Source organism: Cnephaeus nilssonii, assembly GCF_951640355.1.
Source record: "Cnephaeus nilssonii genome assembly, chromosome: 2".
In the NCBI taxonomy this organism is placed as follows: Eukaryota; Metazoa; Chordata; class Mammalia; order Chiroptera; family Vespertilionidae; genus Cnephaeus; species Cnephaeus nilssonii.
Window position 1 is genome coordinate 84,713,217 of NC_137073.1, and position 15,730 is coordinate 84,728,946.

Below are 15,730 nucleotides of genomic sequence, written 5' to 3' on the forward strand. Positions count from 1 at the left end.
ACTGAGAGGTGGGTGACAAGTGGTGGGTGGCACAGCCAAGGTCCTACAAAGGCTCTCAGGTGGCACCCCACAGGCTGGCATAGCACAGGAAGACAGAGCCTGAGCTTAGGCTGTCTTGGCGCTTTAGGCAGCCAGTGTGCAGCTGACCTCAGGAAGGCCTGGCAGCAGCCAGGGCCCAGCCCTGAGCTGGGAATCAGAACTGCAGTCTGTGGAGCGGTCAGAGAGAAAGCCAGTAGACAAGGAAGGCGGGGAACAAGACAAAGACAAGCTGTTGAAAATGGAGCACAAAGTGGCCACAAAACCCCCACAAATAATAACAAAGATAGTTAACACTTATTGAAACTCTATGTCAGGAAAGTCCTAAGTCCTTTATATATCTTAACTCTGATCAATACTTATCACTCCCACTTTACATGGGAAGAAACTGAGTCACAGAAAAGTTGAGAAGCATGTTCAGGGCCAAACATCTAACAAGTGGCAGGGTGAGGATTTCAATACAGGCATTCCGGCTCAAAAGTGGGCTTGATTAACCTCTAAGCCACCCCACCTCCAAATTACTACAGAGTGACAAAATCAGATTCATCCTTACAGCCTTTCAAAAAGGGCAGGGACTTTGAGCCAGAGAGATATGGATTTGAATCTCTACCTGTTAGTTGTGATACTTCTGGAAAATCATGTTATTTGTCTTAGGCTTGGTTTTCTCATCTGCAGAATGGGGGATGCTACCTACTCCACGGATTTTGAAAAACTAACTGGAATAATTGATATAAGATAATAACACCATGTCTGGAAAAAAGCAGCCACCCAGATGTCTGTTTTCCTTTTCCTCTCTCTAAATGCCTATAAATATAGAGCTATTTAAATTTCTGCTGATTGGGAATCAAATTGATCCTGGGGACAGAGCTGGGCCAAGTTCGGCGTGATCAAGGATCTCGAAGGCTGGGCGGGGGGTGGAGGGGCAGACGGGGGGGTGGGGGGCATATGGCACCCGAAGACTTCCTGCCTGCTCAGGTCACACAGTTTGCTTGCCCTCATCTTTTAATTTACAGAAATATGTCTTGGCAAGTGCATTTGTATACAGTTAATTCAGTCCATGAAACTTTGCATCTGAAATGTGTAAGCTAATGCTCACTTTAGGAATAATAATTAGCAAACTTAAATATTGTACATTTTTATAAACATGTTAATAATCTATTATTTTTAAGATATCTTGCTTTCATTGACTTTGTTAGTACTCAGGAGAACTAGATGTATGGACTGTACATTTGAATTTCTATAATTATGATTGCATTTCTAATCCTGCTTCATTTTTTTTTTATAGCAACCAGGGCATGTATGTTAGCAATCTGAAATATTCTATCTCCCATCTAGTCATGGCTAGACTGCATCATCTTACACATTAAAAGCATCACCCCATTCCTGACTAAGGAATTCCATGATCATTCTTTCCTCCTACAACTTTGTTCCTTATCTGCAAACTATACTTAAAGATATAATTTTATATACATTTTTGTTAATTAAAGTTTATAATACAAACAGCATATGTTCACTGTAGAATAATTAGGCTAAAAGGCTTTTTCCCTAGTACCATTTAAGAATAAGATGACCAATAACGATATCCATGGTATGGTATGGTGTTATTTGGTTTGGTTTGGTATGGTGTGGTATAGTATGACCTTAGCTTTATGACAGGGTTTCAGATGAGCTAGAAATTTAAAGATCCTTTTAATCCTAAGTCTCTTTCCCTTGGCTACTTAGATTTCAGACATTAAATTTTGTTTTATTTTGTCATTTATATGCTTTAGTTTATATTACTTCTTCAGTGAATTAGAGAGATTTTTAAAGATGAAACTCCAGCTTTTCAAGTGTCATTGCCATTTTGAAAAATTGAGCTAATAAACCATTGGGTGATAAAAGATAGCAAGATCCTTAGAGAAGAAACTGCCATTTTCCATTTTCACTAAGAAATTAATCTATTAGAAAAATAATCTTTAAGGGTTTTGCTGTTATGTGCCTCTATCCCTCATCATCATTATGAATAAAGAGGAAAGAAAATCTAATTTCAGGTGCCAGATGGGTACCTCATGAATGGCAGTGATTCAGCACAGGCTTCGATTAGAGCAATCAAGCTCTGAGCAGCTTTTAAGTAATCATGGGGATCATAGTGAACCGAGGTGAATTTTCTTCTGTCTGTCAAGATTCTTTGCTTGTCCTTTCTCTACACTCAGGGCCTTTAAGATTCGCTGAGAAATGTGGTGGTTGCTTAGTGCTAGCAACTGAGAGTGGGTATTACAATAAACTTCTTGCTGGAAAAGTGTTGTTTCATGATGAAGCTCATTCAATGTGTACTTGAAGAAGGAAGCATCAGGGTGAAAAGAATTTCAAACCCCAGGATGTAAGGTTTGAAACGTTCATTTGACCTTACAGAAGGCCGTGGAAGAGCTTATGTCTGGACACAGAAACTAAAGATTAAATCTTGTACTGCACTTGAGTGTCCTGAGAATTAGGACAGGCTCCTCTCATTCTGTGCCAGAGCAAATGCAGAATAATAATCCTGGGAAGAGTTCATTTTTAGAAAAAAAATATTTTTCAATTACAGTTTACATTCAATATCATATTGTACTAGAGGCCAGGTGCACGAATTCGTGCACGGGTGGGGTCCCTCGGCCTGGCCAGCAATTGGGCTACTGGGGGGAGGGACGGCGGGAGGTTGGCTGGCCATGGGACGTTGGCTGTGGGAGTGCACTGACCACCAGAGGGCAGCTTCTGCATTGAGCATCTGCCCCCGGTGGTCAGTGCATTGTCATAGTGAATGGTTGTCCAGTTGTCCAGTCATCTGGTCATAACGGTCACTTAGGCTTTCATATATATAGATTAGTTTCAGCATAATGGTTAGACAATCAAATATTTTACAAAGTGTCTCCCCCTCCCCATACTTCCAGTAAACACCTGAAACCACATATAATTATCACAGTGATATTGAATATATTTCCAATGCTGTACTTTTACAACCCTGCAACTATTTTGTAACTACCAATTTTTACTTTTTCATCCCTTCACCTTTTTTACCCAGTCCCCTAGCCCCCTTCTTCTCTGGCAACCATCAGTTTCTTCTTTGCATCTATGAGTCTGTTTCTATTTTGTTTGTTCATTAATTTTGTCCTTTAGATTTCACATATAAATGAAATCATATGGTATTTGTCTTTCTGTGTCTGACTTATTTCAGTTATCCCTTTAGATTCATCTATACTGTCATAAATGGTAAGATTTCGTTTTTTATGGCTGAGTAATGTTCCATTGTATATATGTATCACAGCTTTTTTACCCTCTCATCTATTGACACACACTTAGGTTGCTTCCATATCTTGTCTATTATAAATAATGCTGCAGTGAACATAGGAGTGCATATAAGCTTTTGAATTTGTGTTTTGGATTTCTTTGAATATATATCCAGAAGCAGAAATGCTGGGTCATAAAACAGTTCTATCTTTAGTTTTTTGAGGAACCTCCACATTGTTTTCCATAGTGGCTGCAAAAATCTGCATTCCTACCAACAGTGCACAAGGGGGAAGAGTCCATTTTTTTTTAATGAAATAGTTTTGTAGCATTAGTAAAATCTAAGTCTCCTAAAAAACCAAGTGCTTGCTTACTAGACTACAGGGTAAAACAAAGTAAAAATAAAATCTAGCATTGAAGGAAAACTTTCTTTGATCCAGGTGTGGTGCTTAGTTTATGCTGACCATCAGTCCATCATTTAGTCTGCACTGTAGCCCTGTAGTGTGGGTTTCAATTGTTATACTTCTATGGACCATGAACATGACATTCAAAAGGCTTAAATAACTTCCTCAAGGTCACAAAATCTGAAAGTGGCCAAAACAGAATTTGAATCCAGGTATGACTAATTCCAAAATTCTAATAATTCATTTTGCCTTTTTTCTTTTCTTCACCAAACAAACATTTCTAATATAAATTCTTCTTCTTCAGGTGATATCTTAAAATTTCTTCTTTAAAGTGGGATGAACTGCAAAAGAGTGAAAATATTTTAAATAAAAAGGTACTCAGCTGAAGGGGTTGGTGTGATTCTGTCTCCCTAATATACCTTGACTATGAAGGAGAAAGAATACATTGAAAATGACTCTTTCATGGCAGAAGAATATTATAATTACTTCTTAATAGGCCTTGACTTTGTTACCTTTAATGCCATAATAAAATTGTAAATAGTAAAAAGCCTGAACAGGAAAAATATCTACATTTGTTGTCCAGCTTCTTTTCTGCTTTTGTTGTAATTTTAACATAGAAGAACAACTGCTTTTTACTCTTGATTAATAGTCTGTTCCTTGGCTCCAACTAAAACTAAGAGGCATGTACATTTTCACTCTGTGTGTGTTAATGACTCCACCACAGTGGGCTCATTCCCTTGAGGGATGCTAATAGGTTGTCACTTCCTAAGGAGCAGAGTACTGATAGGTTTGGGTTTTTACTTCTGGTCTTTGGTTTCTTGGTTGTGTTAATGTCCTTGTTTATGTTTCTTTTAATTAACATTGAACTTTTTCATTTTATGCCTTATTTTTCTCCTGTTTGTATAGTCAGCAAGCAGTGACTCCTTGGGTAGCAATTGTTAATCAGGGAGAAATGATAGCTTGCGGGTACTGAGTTACTTGATGCTAGGATAAAAGTTGTTCTATTGAAAACTCATTAGAAAAACTTTCACACGCATGCCTTAAGTAAGATCTGCATGATGCCTCGCCAACTGCCCTAGTCTCTTTTATCTTTAACTGGCTTATTTTTCCCCAACTTCTCATTGTATCCTATATAATGAAAATAATAGTATTACTAGGTCTTAAAACAATTCAGTTGTAATTTTTCTTAAGGGGGCTGTTCACCATGTTAATTTTACAAGAAGATTAAAGGCAGAATTTATTGCTAATTAATGAATGGAAGCAACTAAAGAACAAAGGGGTGTGCTGGTTTAAAAAGGAACATCTGAAAGGATCTGGCTCATAATAACTTAGAAATGATAGTTTTGCTTCTAGAGCTTAGACTGAGAAGAGGTACATAATAGAATTCAGAAGCTATGATATGGATATATGTCCCTCTCCCCATCCCCACCTCCTTTTTTTCAGTGTCTCTCTTATCTATCTATTCATTATCTATCTATCTATCTATCTATCTATCTATCTATCTATCTATCTATCTATCATATATCTATCTATTTATCTATCATCTACATAATTCTTTTTGTTTGTTTAACTAGGGAGGTAGAATGGTTCATATTTTATTTTTATTTTTTTGTTAATCCTCACTCGAGGATATTTTTCCATTGAGTTTTAGAGAGAGGGGAAGAGACAGGGAAAGACAGAGAGAAGCATTGATGTGAGAGAAACACATCAGTTGGTTGCCTCCTGCATGAGCCCCCACCAGGGCCTGGGCCGGGGAGGCTGCAACCAAGGTACATGCCCTTGACCAGAATCGAACCCGGGACCCTTTGGTCTGCAGGCCGACGCTCTATCTACTGAGCCAAACCGGCTCGGTCTAGAATGGTTCATATTTAGAACTGAGCTCATCTCATGATGGAAAGTACTGATTGTGATTTGTAATGCCTGATTTTTAAATTACATTCTGTGCCTACATCCCACAGCCTTCAGTGATAATGCCATTTAAACACTTCTCACATTTAAAAGTACTCAAATGGTAGACTTTAATCCCATAATGGGGCGGAGAAGTACTGAAAAAGAAAAAAAGCCACAATGCTTCAGTGAACTCCAACCTGGAGATTTTGTAGGTAGTGAGCTGCTTACACCAGAGATTTTGTGGGGTTTGTCTTGCCATCATTTTGTTTCCCTCATGGTGACTCAGGGGGTTTTGTCCCGAGGCTCTCAATGAATGCATTATAACTTAGCAGGCGATGACACATCCCATAGGAGGCTCCTTCCATCTTAAGCCTCAGGCCAGCAGACTATGCACCACGCTGTCCTATGATTCACAGGACAAAACTGCTCCAGTCACCTCCCACTGCCCAGGCCTGGAAGGGCACCATTACGCGGCAGTGGGAGGATATGGTTAGGAAAGTTGTTGAAAAGAAGCTTCTGTTGTGACTGTTCTTGCTGCAGCAGGAAACTAAAACCAGAGCAGAGTATTCTCATTTGTGAGAGATGAAATGGAAAGTCCCTGACCTTTTATTTAGGTGAAGAGTTGTCTTGTGGAGAGCTGCAATTATTTCAGGTGGGGGAAAAGCTACAAAGCATGGAATTTTAGAAAGAAATGTAATTTATTTGCTGCTAAATGACTCAGCTTGACCATTTTGAAATACTGGTCAAGGAGAGCATTGAAAGAGAGGGTATTTTGGCATTTCCATACCCTTGGAACTGAAGAATTGGCCTACCTGGGAGCCAAATGATGTAGTTTGTTTTCCAAAATGTCAATTATTTTATAATAAATTTGTACTGACATCAAAAGGGGCTTGTGTTCTCTTACATAAGTGTGATCACCTGCATATTATTCATTTAACGACATTACGAAACACTGTGGGTGTGGACTTCTATGGCCACCTCTTCTGCAGACACAGAGGTCTGACCAGATGTGCAAACAAGATGAAAGGAACTGCTACTCTCTACTTTCATGTTCTTTTCCTTCTACTTGGGAAACAACATCAATATATGAAATGGCATTTGAACAACTTAAAGCAAAGTGTTCGCAAGAGCAGAATAACTCAGAATAGGCTTTGAAGCCATTAGGTGTATGAATCACTTTCTGCCTCCTTTGGGTCCCACACCAGCTATTCTGAGCCTCTGTCAGAGCACTTAGTGTGTTGTGCTATTTGTCTTTCTCCCCCACTAGTCTATGAGCTCCTTGTAGAGAGAGATTTTATCATATTTATCTTTGCATCCCTGGACACTAGCACAGTTCATTGCTTACCACAAGTGCCTAGTAAATGTCTATTGAGTGAGTAAGAGGGACTGCTGTTATCATTTTGGGGGAGGAGAAGGGAATAGAATGATGGTTTTGTATGAGTATAAGCTACAAAGAAAAATATTTGATTCTCTTTAGTCTGGAGACAAAATGTGCTTTCCTTCTCATAATTCTAGTCAAGGGAAGCAGTTCAATTTGGCAGAATTCAGTAAAAATTTATTGAGCATATGTTACATTGTGATTATATATACAAACATAAAATGTTTTCTACTCTCAAGGGTCTTAGAGTCCAGGGTAGCAGTGGCAGTGAGATACAGAACATTTCAGTATATTTGACAAATACACTGTTGGGAGCATTCAGAAGGCATTATAGAAAGACTTTGGTTCAGGCTTGCAATGGGGGTTAGGCTGGGGATATTGGGAGAATCAAGAAACTCAGGAGGAGATGACATCTCAGCCGAGTGTTGAAGTAGGAGTAGGTAAGTGAAGATGGGGGAAGTGGATTTGAGGATGAGGAAGAGGAAGAGAAAGAAACAATAAAGAACAAGGACTTAGATGTGGGAAACAGCATGGAATATGTAGGGTTCAGTATAGCAAATGAGGAAAACATGAAATATGGAAGGATAAATAGGCAGTAATGATGACAAGGATTAGGAAGTACCTGAAATACTGTAGGTGAAAGTCTGAAAGAGGGTATTGGCAGTAGACTTGCAAAGAGAAGATAGAGCTGAGAAATATTTGCTAGGTACTACAGCAGGACATGATCACTAATTGAGTGTGGGTGATCAGGGTGTGGGAGGGGCTTGGGATTTTGGCTTGGGTGGATGGTGGTACCATTAACTGAGAAAGAGAGAATAAGAGAAGAAACATATTTAGGAGTGAAAAAATAAAAAAAGTTGAGTTCATATATGGACATGTATTTGTGATACTTGTGGGTCTTCTAAGTGGAGATCTCTGGCAGGCTTCTGAATGTAAAAATTTGAAAGCTCAGGAGAAATCAAGGTATGATATATGCATATACATTATATGCATATACAGTATTAGCAAACATTTAGCAGATAAAACAATGAAAACTAATGGATTGCCCAGGGATATAATGTAGAGCAGAGATTTTCAAGTGCCAATCAATAATATGGTGCTCTGTAAGCTTCATGAGTATTATCTAGAGAATTGGTAAAAAAAAATAGATTCCTCTGGAATTCTCCTGGAAATTCTAATTCATTAGTGGAAGGTCAGAAATCTGCTTTTTATAGAACTCCCTGGGTAATTTTGGTATGCAGTCATGTTTGAGAAGAAGAGTAAGAGCAGTGGTTTTATTCACATTTAAGGAATGAACACAAGAAGACCCCCATCGAGTAGAAAGAAGTCAAGCAATCTGAACCAGCAGAGAGTGATATCACAGAAGACAAGGGAGGAGAGAGTTTCTAGAAAAAACATTCCCAATGTTATAGTAGGGAAGTCTACTAAGAGAATTTGTGAAGAGTTTGTTATATTTGGCAATATGAAGGTCAAGAATTTTTAGAAAGAAGTTGAAATGTAGAAAGAGCAAAACTAGGTTGCAATGGATTGACGGGTAGAGGGTAGGAGTAAGGAGGTGAAAAAAGCAATAGACAATATTTTCAAATAACTTGATTATGGAGAGAATGATATTTGGAGTGGAGAGAATATAATGTTTTTTTCCTAGAGGAGAGATTCTGGAGACAGTAGTGAGAGTATGAGAGGAGAGAGCCAGAAAAATAGAGCAGATAGGGGGAGGGAAGGTAGTAAGTAGAAGACACGTCTGAACATGGGTAGAAAAACACTTCATCCTCTCAAAATGGAGAAATTCCTTCATCCTCTCAAGGAGGAAAGAAAAAGTGAAATGGGGTGAGACAGGAAGCTGAGGTGCAATTTTTGATCCAATGTTAAGGAAGACATTAAGAAGAGGCTTGAACAGTTCAAAGCTCATTGAAGCTAAACCTAGATAAAGAAGTCAATTGTTAATTTATTTTATGAATTTTTCTGTTGCAAGTTGTGACAGACATATCCTCTCCATTGTATTTTTTCCTATTTATAATACATATGAAAATATTTTATGGATTGAGCTCCTGTTTGTCCTACACATCTCAAATCTCTTGTTTGCTGTTTCAGTTCATTATTTGTATTCATCTGAGTTCCATGTGTTTTGCATTTCTGGAAACTAGCATAGGGGAACATCAATAACTGTTTGAATTTCTAGGTGAAGTAGAGTCTGAAGATTTTCTTGGCTGGTAATCATTACCGGGGTTAGGGTGGGAGAAGAGGATGAAATAGCAGGGTCAGCAAGAGAAAACTTAGTTTTTGGCCATCCTTTTCCAACGAAGCCCTTTTCCCATTTAGCAGAGTCCCAAAAGGCAAAGCCAAACACTATGTATGAAATAGCAAAGTTGAACACTCCACTGAATGGACAATGCAACAACCTCCTGGAAAAATCATACCAACAAAAGGTTAGCACTTAAAGGATACTTTGAAGTAGAAAGAGATAGTAGTGAATTGTTTTATAGTCACTCAATTACTTTCTTTTACTGATTTTTAAGTATTTTGTTTTCCCAAATGTTGAGAATTTAAGAAGGCAAAGAATGTGGAAGAAAGAACAGAACCCCTCATGATACTTGTATCTAAATACAACTACTAGGTGCCTCGTTTGTCCAGTAGGTAGTACGTCAGTCTCATAAATACAACTACTAATATTTTCCTATATTTATTTCCAGTCTTTTCTCTCTATATAATTTTTTATAAGATCATACTATCCATACCACATTAATTTTGTTTTTTAACATTATAGCAGAAGCATTTTCTCATATAATTAAAATATGTATACTAATATATATATATATTTTTAAATGCATAGTACATCATGAGGTTTCTCATATTTTAGTTAACTATTTCCTTAGCTAAATCTTGGCTCTGCTATTTACTAGGCTATTTAGTTAACTTTTTGGACATCTAAATTATTTCCAAATTTTCATTATTATAAGTAGCATTGCTTAGAATATCTTTGAATGTAAAGCACTTTCTGTACTTCAAATTACTTTCTGAATTACTATATAAAACGTATCACACCATTTTATGTTATTATGAAGCTGATAAGCAATATATAAAATGGGTTTATAGTCAATAATATTCTAATGACTGTGCATGGTGCCAAATGGGTACTAGATTTCCAGGGGGGAATCACTCCATAAAATATGTGTCTAATCACTATGTGTACACCTGAAACAAATATAAAATAATAGTGAATGTCAACTGCAATTTAAAAAATTAAAAATATTCTAAAAAACCCAGACTTTTCATGGGAACGATTGAGTTATTCTCTTGTACTCTGAAGTGCCTGCTAATTTGATCTCCCCACACTTAAGACAGGTAACGTATACATTTGCCCCAGTGTCTAAGTCCCTGATATTTCCTCATTCCTTCTAAAGTTGTGAATTAAGAGACAAGACTCTTTCTTGGTCCAGATCTAATGATGACCACAGAGGTTTCCTATGGTCTTGCCTTCAGGGTGCCCTGTGAAGTCTGTCCCTTCACTTTCTGAGGTACCATCTGTCTAATGGATCCTCAGAACAACCCTGTGAGGTGGGTTGTGAAAATATTATCTCCAATCTACAGAGAAAAAAGCAAATGGTAGAGGAAGAAAAAGAAGAGAGTTTTCTAATTCCACACAGCTTGTGTATATGACATTGGGATGAAAGTAGAATTTATTTCTTCTGATGCCCAGTCCATGGGCTTTTCCATTATATAAATCAGGCGTCCTCAAACTATGGCCCGCGGGCCACATGCAGGTGTTTTTGCTGTTTTGTTTTTTTACTTCAAAATAAGATATGTGCAGTGTGCATAGGAATTTGTTCATAGTTTTTTTTAAACTATAGTCCGGCCCTCCAACGGTTTGAGGGACAGTGAACTGGCCCCCTGTTTAAAAAGTTTGAGGACCCCTGACCTTAATCTCTAGGAAAGAACCTGTCTTAACTCCCTTATCCTTTCATCAAAACTGCAAAATTTATTCAGGTGCTCCAGCTCAGATTCCTCCTCAGAATGTTTCAGTACCATCTGTCTTAACCACCGGCTCTGTTCATTTTTATTTCTAAAGTGTTCCCCCTGCAGGAGCTGACTCTACTTCTCCCCAATTAACTTTTATGTGCAAATGCCTGTAGTAATGAAATTACATTTGTGAGTGTTCTCTCACCTGGTTTCTTTATAGTGCACCTGGAGGGAGAATACGTTTCTGCGGTCTTACAGCATCGTCTTTGCTGAGGGAGGAATTTGTAGGAACTGCCTTCCTGAAAGTAAACCTTTTAAATCAAACATTCTGTGGCTTAGGCACAACTTTGATATTTGCAGAGGTTACCACTTGTTGATAATTAAAATGCACTGGTTCGTGATATTGGCAGCTAAGCACTGTGGCAGGGTAGAAAAAACATGGACTTTGAAGCCAGACAAATAGGGTTTGAATCTTGGCTCTGCTATTTACTGGGCAATTTAGTTAACTTGTTGGAGCTGATTTCCCCTTTCTCACAATGGGGTAATATAGTAACGATATCTACCTCACAGGGTTACTGTGAGGATTAAGGATAAATAATGGATATTTTTCTTATGATGAACTGAGATAGCAGAAAAGTGCTGTCCTCTCCAGAGAAATCAGGTCAAATTTGTGTGGCACCTCTTCTGTGTCCCCTCCAGCTCCACTCTCCTTCCTGCCCCACCCAAGGAGGCTTTCTGTCCTGGGAGGCTGACTGCTCTGTTGGCTCTGTTGCATTTTTGCAGTGGGGAGTCCCAGCAGGAGGTCAGAAGGAGGCAGCAGAATGAGATCATGTTCATCTCCTTCCTGTCAGAGTCACCCGAGGCTGTGTCCCAGAGAATAAGCTCCATTTCCAAGGCAGTTCACTCTATGACCCTCTGCTCTTAGGTATTGGTGGCCCATCCCTCTCCTTGTCCCTATAGCTTGGAGGTGGTAAGAACCGCATTATTACCTGTGCAAGAACCGCACCGTCCTCCGTAGGTTCCTCTTCTCTGCTCATATCTTCTTTAATAGTTTCTTTACTAAGCCCTCCTTTAATGACCCTAATATGAGTGTAGTGTCTTATTACTGAGGGAATAGACCCAAAATGGGGGAGAAAGCGACAGACGCTGAGTCCGATGACCTGGAGCTCCTGGATCAAACTGTACCTGAAGGTGGCTGCAATAAACTCCCTAACTGACACATTGTTCATTATTGTGTAGTTGAAAGTATATTTGCTGTTAGAGCATATCCCGCACATCAAGACTGTGGGTTCGATCTCCAGTCAGGGCGCATATAAGAATCAACTGAATGCATAATGCAACAACAATTGAAGTTTCTCTCTCCCTTCCTCTTTCTCTCTTTCAAGTCAATAAATAAATTTAAAAAAATGAAAGTACATTTGCCTAAGTTTTTTATTTGAGGGAGTTTGGCACGTATGAAAGTACATCTGCCTAAGTTTGTCTTATTTGAGGGAGTTTGGCACTTCTAGGAAAAAATAAGAATGGGTGGTTGTTGTTGCTTGCCATTTGAAAGAAGAGAAGATAAAGGTAGTAATGAAGGATGGCGATGATACTACTTTATATACATTAAAACTCATCAAAACGTGGCAAGCAACAGCATGAGTATTATTATCTCCCTTTTGCAGGTCTGGAGAAAGCTCAGAGAGGTTAAGTAACTTACCTAAAGCTACACAGAATGCAATTAAAGAGCTGTAGTTCTAACCTATGCCTATTTGGTTCCAAGGTCCACACTGTTTTAGTGAGGCCCTGGTGTCTCCTAGGTAGTTATAAAGGCTGAGAAGGGCCACCCCATCAGCTCTCATTTTTCAATTAAGTCCATTTTCCTCTTTCAATTTCTTTATGTTACAAATTCCTACAGGAAATTATCTATTAATGATGATCTTTAAGTGATGTCAAGATAAATTTGTTAAAAATATGATTAATTTAGGAAAGCCTCAGGTTAAATCCATAATTTGTCTGATTTCACTGGTTAAAACCATTGCATCTCTAGTCCACTATTCCATGGTTGCCCCCAAGGGTACTCATTAAATACTAAATGGGTAAGGAAATATTCTGAATGAGTTTTTCTTTGATAGTATGTAAGCTTTCTACAGCATTTAGGGGACTTCATCCTCCCCACCCCCCAGGTATGGAATATTTAGTTAGTTCACAGTTTATACTATTTCTGCCCACTTCTTAAATTGATCTAGGCAAGTACCATAATTTTACATTTTCTGAGAGCTAATAAAATGCTTGGCATTGTAACTAATCAGTAGAGGTGACTAAATTCCTGGAGGTATACTAGCTGAGAACGTTGTATTTGTGGATCAGCTCTTTCCACAAATGAACAATGTGTCAGTTAGGGTCCCAGGAGTAAACCCTACACCCTTAAAAAATCCATACACACTCAAAGAACCATATTTATCCTAGCAACTCCTATTCACTGTGCATTTTTCTCTAACTTCAGGTAAGCATTTTCATTGACCCCAGAAGAAAGCGTTGTCCCTCACTGCCCTTGAGGGCATTGTGTCTAGGCATATTCTTATGCGTCTAGGCATATTCTTAGCAATAATAAACTCGATTTCTCGAATTCTAGCTCTGCTTTGCTGTTGTGGGGTCTCTGGCCTTTTAAAAAAATATTTCCCTTTTATTTTTATAAGTCTTGAGGACTGATTTCCTGTTCCAAACAAATCTTTGATCCTTGAGAGTGTGCCACTGCTGATTGCTGGAGAGCTTGGTGAAGGTCCTTCCCACTGGTGTGGGGGACCATTGGGCTCTCCTGCTGTTGAGGGCTGGCCTCCTCCAGGGGCCACAGAGATGCTGTGTTCCAGGGAGTCCTCCCTCCTTTTGGTGTGTATGCTTTTAAAAATACATATAGTCACTTCATTTTGTTTATTTTTTGAATATATAATTCACACGGCTCTGCACTTCGATATTTTTCAATCCTTTTACCAAAAACAAACTCCTTCAGACCTTGATCATTGTTATTCTTTTCCATAAACCTCAGACACAAAAACCACAGACGCTTAGAAGAAACCCAAATGATAGAATACATGCTGTTGTTAGAATCAGTCTGCCCTTATAATATCTGCCCACATCTACAAGGTCAGAGTTTTGGTCAAGCATGTTTGCCTCATCCTTGTTCCCTTACAGTGATTTCTTTCCTAAAAGGCACCTCAACCCACATGCAAATATACCCTATGAATTTATAAGTAATGTCCAAATATAGCTGAATATCAGAATGAACACAGCACCATAGTTATTCCATTTGCTTTTTCTTCCTAATCAAAACAGAATTTCCTTCTTGGTGTCTAGTGGAAAGTGTAGGTTAGGTAATGAGGCTATTCTGTCACTCAAGTGGCAACTGCTCTAGAATATTCATTGCAAGTTAGTTATTGCTTAACTAGGTAAGCACTTCCTCCAAACCATTCTTTATAATCTCTTTGAATCAAAATGGTAGAGAACTCACTAAATTTACTTAAGAGCCACTGGGATGGCTCACTGTACTGTGGATTATTGCTAATAAACCAGGAGGCCATGATGTGATGGTCAGAGGGCTTTCGATGTAGACAGGAGTCCTCCGGCAGTGGACAAAGCTACTTTGTGATCCATTGATGGAAATTTGAGGGGTCCCTACCTGTACCAGCAAGAATTATCAAATACCCAATGCAGTCTGTGTTTTCATTACATACATGTAACTTTAGGTTGTGACTACCATACCTACTTTTTGTTTCAGCTACTAGAAATGTAGGCTTGAATATTTAATAGAAAACAGATGGTACTTGAAATCTCTAACTTACATTTAACAAAAGCTGTTTTGGAAATGTTGCTTGTGTGCACTTTGACTGCTTTAAAAACAGCATCATTTTAGCCTGTTCTGATGAATGATTTAAGAGTTGCTGTCCCACTCTAAGACAGTATTTCGAAGCACACATGTTAATCATATACTTGATTAAACATTTCCTTGCCTTTCTCTTCAGAATGCCAGTTGGCTTTTGAGTGGATAATTGTTGCAGTGAGAGCAGTGACGTTGGAAACAACCATCGCCTGTTTGAGTTACTTAAGACACCACCATGAAAAGAAATACTTCTGATTTGCTTTCTCGGAACAAAAGTGTAAGTACCATTTGTTTTCATTTCTTTTGTAAAAATGTGTACATGTAACTTTTTACTGTTCGTATTTTAATACTGTGCTATCATAATAAGGCTTGTGAGCAACCTTTGGTCCACTTTTAGTTCTCAGACTGTGTACAGCTTATGAACAAGTGAGGATTTGTTCATCTATGTGATTTGGTTGACATTTGATGGAAATTCTCTCCCAGCCGTTTATATGCCTTACCATTCATTAGCCTACTGGCATGATATTAGATGCCCTGATTTTCAGATGCACGCAGAAATATGATTAAAATGGAAACCGAGGAGATTTATGTCTTATATATCAAACTTTGTAGGTAAGTCCAAAAGAATAAATTGAATTTAACATCACTAGGTACTTCAATCAATCACATTCTGTAAGTTCATGTATACAGTGAATAATGCAAACACTTGGTTGGTGGGGCATAACTTTCAGGAGCTTTCTATCCTGGCATATGTCTTTAATCTCTCTCCTCCTTTAAAAAGCATTTTAAGTAAACATTCTCAGGGCCCTGAAGGAGATTAACCCTTATTTCCAATTACCAAGTGAGTGTTCTTAAGGTACCAAGTTAGTGATATGTTTTAGATTTCTATTAACTTATGAAAGAAAACATAAACAAATAGAGCAATTCAAAGCTATACAAGGCAGGGATAAAAGTAGGCTGTTAATTTCC